The following is a 5045-nucleotide window of genomic DNA, read 5'->3' on the forward strand; positions in this document are numbered from 1 at the left end:
TTCCTCACTACTGTGCTGTTGAGTCGCGCCTCCCCCAGCTGAAAGGTGACTTGCTGGGACGAGGGCAGGTTGCACGCTGCTCTGGGCCAGGCGGCCGCTGGCCGGCCGAGGTCACGGCGCTGGGTGCTTCGGAGGAGGCGACCATCGGGGCTTTTCACGCTGGTGCCTGGCTTGCGAGGAGGGCTCTAGGGTGACGAGAGGCCTTACAATGCATCAGGGGCAGAAGGCAGCCCCCCATTAAAAAGGCGCGAGGTCACAGCGCGGGTGGGTGTCTGGTGCCACGGGCAGGCAGGTGCGTGCCCCGTGAGGCTCCGCGCTGCCCCCTGAAATAACTGCCATTTCCACCAGGCACCCCGTTCTAGTCCCAGGACTGACAGTGACACTGTAAACTCTCCCACAACGTTCCCTATACATTTTTCCTTTTCCAATCCCAACCCGTAGGCCTCCCTGCTGGCACAAAGGGTTAAAGCACAGCACTGTGAAGCTGGCCGCAGCCACTGCAGCACGAGTTCGATCCCCAGTCAGGGAGGGGCCCCCAGGGCGCAGCAGACCTCACCTGTCTCACCCGCTGCTCCCCTCAGCAGTGTCTTTCAGTACACCTGCCTGTTCTGCTCCCCACTCTGGGTCTGGTGAATCCTCTCACCACCCGCCACACCTCCAGCCTGTCCCCCAGTTCTTGTATGCATAAATAAATAAATCTTTAAAAATAAATGCGATTGCAGCTCACCTTTAGCTGAAGCCTGAGTCCTGCCTGCAGAGGGCGGTGAGCTTGGAGGGCCTGTGCAGGACCAGCGCCACCTCTGGCCAGCGTCACTTTCGCAAGCAGCCTGCGGCTGCCATACAGATAAAATGGGAATAAAAATAGTCCTCTCACATGGGAACAAAAATATTCCTCTCCGACAGTTGTTATAAGAACAAAAGCAGGCAGAGTAAATTTCTTTTATACAGGCAGAAAAGCTTAGAATAAAGGCCGCGTAGAGCTGAAGAAGGGCCTGGTAAGTGGCAGCTTCTTCCCAGAGAAGAGTCGCTCCCGGACGGCAGACCCCACTCGGCCGTGGGCACCAGGCTCTCCAGGAGACGAGGCCTCTCCTCTGCAAGGCAGCAAAAGGCAGGTGGCCGACCGGACTTCAAACAAAGACCTTCTGCGGCAGAAGACCCCATCGTGGGGAGGGAAAGACGCCCTGAAGGGGAAGGCGCAGGCTGACCCCTGGGTGGGCTGAAGCTAGGCCACAGTCTGCAGACCGAGCGTTTCGGGGACCACTGATACGCGCTCCCAGGACACACGCACCCAGTTCCTGCCTTCCCAGCTGACTGTACCCCTCGCTTTAGTCAGCAAATGCTCTGTAACCTAGTTGTTTGGGGCTCAGACTTTGGAGAAAGATCCCCCCTGGGCCCGTGGTGTAAAGTCCACTGGCGTAAATAAAGAGCTTCCCTCCTCTCTGCGGGAGGCCTGTTCCCCTGACAGATTCTGCCCTAACAACCCTACTGGGCAGGAGATGCTTGCAAATCATCCATCAGATGAGGGTTTATATCCAAAACACACAAACAACAGAAATGCAACTGGATCGGAAAATAGGCAGAGAATCCAAGTGAGGCTTTCACCAAAAGCACACGCGGTGGCCTCAGACACGTGAACAGTTTCTGCTGATGTGGCTGTCATCAGGGAAACACAGATCAGAACCAAAGAGTTCACCCAGCCTTGGGAGAACGGCCATGTCAACACAAGGAACAGAGCTGTCAAGGATGTGGCGGGAAAGGAGACGCTTACAGCGATGGTGGGGATGAAGGGACAGCCACATGGAAACAGTATGGAGGCGCCCCGAAATATTTTGTTCCCAGAAATATTTAAAATAGGTCTACCCCATGACCCAGTTACTCCATTTCTGGGTTTTTACCCAAACAACATGAAAACACTAATTCAAAAAGACATCTGTGCCCCTGTTTCACTGAAGCACTATTTTGATAACCAAGAGCTGGAAACAAGCCCAGTGCCCAAGACAGGTGAGTGGGTAAAGGAGACGTGGGATCCATATGCGGTGGAATACTACTCGGCCCTAAAAAAGATGGAACCTTGCCCTTTGAGACAACAATGGGGAACTTATGTTTTGGGAAGTAAACGAAAGACAAATACCTTTGATTTCACTGCTGTAGAAGATAAAGAACAAAAACAAATGAGCAAACAAAACAAAATAAACCTTTAGGCCCCGATAATAGACCAGTGGATTCCAGAGGAGAGGGGGTGCTGGAACGGGTGGGGGCATGGGCACAGGGTGAACTGGACTGGACATCTGGTGGAGTGGCGCGGCAAGCTAGATGCACACAGCTAGGTGCACAGTGGCTGAGAACGGCAGCTGCACGTGGCTGACGGCCACAGCTCTTTACTCTTCTCCCTCTGTGCGCTCCAACTGGTCCATAGCCATTCGTTTAACCCAGTGCTTGGAGAGGCCTCACACGCAATAACTACATGATTTTTCACACCTTGCTTCACACACATTAGCCCTTTCATCGTAGGCAGAGAGGTGTGTGGCATGCTGTTCTTGGCTTTTAGACCCGCTTCCCCAAAATGCCCGCATAATCTAGGCACACACACCCCTGTACACACACACCTATGCACACACAACCTTATGCGCACACACCTGTACACACACCCCTGAACACAGAGCCTGTGACGCCCCCAGGTCCTCCCGGGACTCCAGGGGAAGACAGCGGCTGTCATCAGGGAAACACAGATCAGAACCACAGAGTTCACCCAGCCCTGTGAGAACACAAGGAACAGACCAGCATGGGCCCAGGAGGGCTACGGCCGTTCTCTGCCTGGCTCCCACTTCCCGGGTTAGGGTGCCTTGGGAACCACAGGGCGAGGGACAGAGTGACCTCAGTGTAGAGCAGAACCCCAGCCCAACACATTAACAAGGCCGGGGCATTTCAGTCACAAGGTTGGTATTTATTTTTCTACCTCAGCTCATTTATCTAAACATATTTTCCTTTCCGTCTCCAGACAATGAAAGAAGTTTTAGCTTCATAATTTCAGGTGTTTGAAAATTCACTATAACTCTATTATCCATCGTGTTCTTGGGTTGCATCTGCTCCGCAGCAATACATCTGGATTAAAAAAAAATAAAGTTAAGATATTGCAGTAGATCATTTCTGATTTTAATACTATTTCTGGTTTAACATATGACTTTTATGCCTTTGTTAACATTTTTATCTAGCTTTGTGCAAATAGACGGAAAAATATCTAACGTGGCACAGACTATCGCTGTGAAATAAAAGCTCCAGGCAAAGCCATCAGCAGGAATAATCAGCTATGAAAATACTTCTCAAGTTGAACCAGAATGGTTCAAGTTTTAGCTGAACTATCGATTCTGAACACAACTACAGCCCAGTAGTTAGCCGACTGCTCCGAAATGGGTATTTTAGTGTTCGGCTCTTCAAATTACAATGTGGAACTCTGAGCAGTAAAGGGCATTCTGCAGAAGTGAAGAGTCGCAAAGCGGGAGATGTACAGCCCCTCGGTGGGCGAGGGGCGGGCGCGGAGGTGGGTGGGACGGCCACCCTGTGCGCCCTCGGAAGCAGCGGTCCGAGCAGTGCAGGGCAAGCTGCACTCTGAAGAGGGAAGAGCAGGTGCTCTGAAGCGGGCGCTGAGGAGAGAAAGGCCGACAGCTACATTACAGCCGATGCTGTTCGGTGCAAATGGCGGCAGCAACCAGCCGGAACCCAGGCCACGCGGGGTCACCGACACCCCGGGAAGCTGTCCTTCTGTGTCCCGAGTTAGCCAACTTCCTGTCTGCACTCCATGTATGCCAAGCCCAGCAAAAGGCAAAACCGGGCACAAGCCACCCCCTTACAGCAGAACATCTCAGTGGACAGCAGAGGCGAAGAGCATTCGCTTCGAGGAAGTTTCTAGGAAACTGACCTGTCGCTCCAGAAGGGAGCCCCCACCCCAGCCTCCTGTTTCTTCTTCTGTTTTTAAGATGTATTTATTTATGCACACGGAGCTGGGGTACAGGCGAGAGGTGCAGGGGTGGTGAGAGGATTCACCAGCCAGGTGGGGAGCAGGACAGACAGATCGATGAGGTCCACTGCTGAGAGGAGCAGCGGGCGGGTCAGGAGCGGTCAGCCGCACCATGGGGTCACCTCTGGGCGGGAGGGCCTCCGTCTCCTGTTTCTCCTACAAATACCCAGGAAAAGACAGTCCAGAGCAAGGGCGGTCAACGCCTTGCCCGTGAGCCCTTCGACATGACGGTCAGCCATGAGAATGGCAGCTGTCTTCTCTTCAGCCATTAGATGTGGAGGACAACAAAGCCATATCATCAAGGGAACGACGCTCTCTACCCCTCAAGAAGAAGAAGGGCAAAGGGAAATTCATCTCGGACAAGCACAGCCCTGAGGGGAGTCGGCCACTTCGGGGCACCATCGCAGACAGCCCCGTGAAGCCCCAGGGTGGACGAGCTCTTTCATTCTTGGATGAAGGTTCAGCTTCAAGAAATTTCTGGTCGCTGCTCAGATAACAAATTTACTAGGACCTAAATCATAATATAAAAGGTCAGCCCCACACTTTAGTGTCTGAGCCCAGGCCCTAGTAAGCAGCTGGGTCTCTAGCCCCAGGCCAGCTGCGGCAGCCAGAGCCTGTCCGCTCGGCCCCCACCTTGCTGGCTAGCCCCATCTCCCAAGCCCGCACATCAAACAGGCAGCCAGGAGAGACAAGGAGACGGGGGCTCTTACTGCCTTGTGTGTCCCCCCAAATTCACACCATATCCTGACTCCCAGTGCAGTGGTGTTAGGAGCTCAGGCCTCGGGAAGGTGATTGGGTGGAGGGCGTGAGGCCTCCTGAATGCACCAGAGGCCTGGTGAGAAGAGACCACCACTCCCTCTGCCCCCAGCCAGCCCCACCAGTGCTGGGGCCCAGGACCCCCAGGAGGGACAAGGACCCGCAGCAAGGGCAGCGCACAGCGGCTGTGACGCCACCCAGGCCTCCAGCCACCGAGGAACCACAGGGAAGGAGGGGACAGGCTCCTCGCTTCAGCCAGAACCCCGCTGCCGTC

This window comes from Condylura cristata, unplaced genomic scaffold (genome assembly GCF_000260355.1).
Source record: "Condylura cristata isolate star-nosed mole 26May11 unplaced genomic scaffold, ConCri1.0 scaffold00007, whole genome shotgun sequence".
In the NCBI taxonomy this organism is placed as follows: Eukaryota; Metazoa; Chordata; class Mammalia; order Eulipotyphla; family Talpidae; genus Condylura; species Condylura cristata.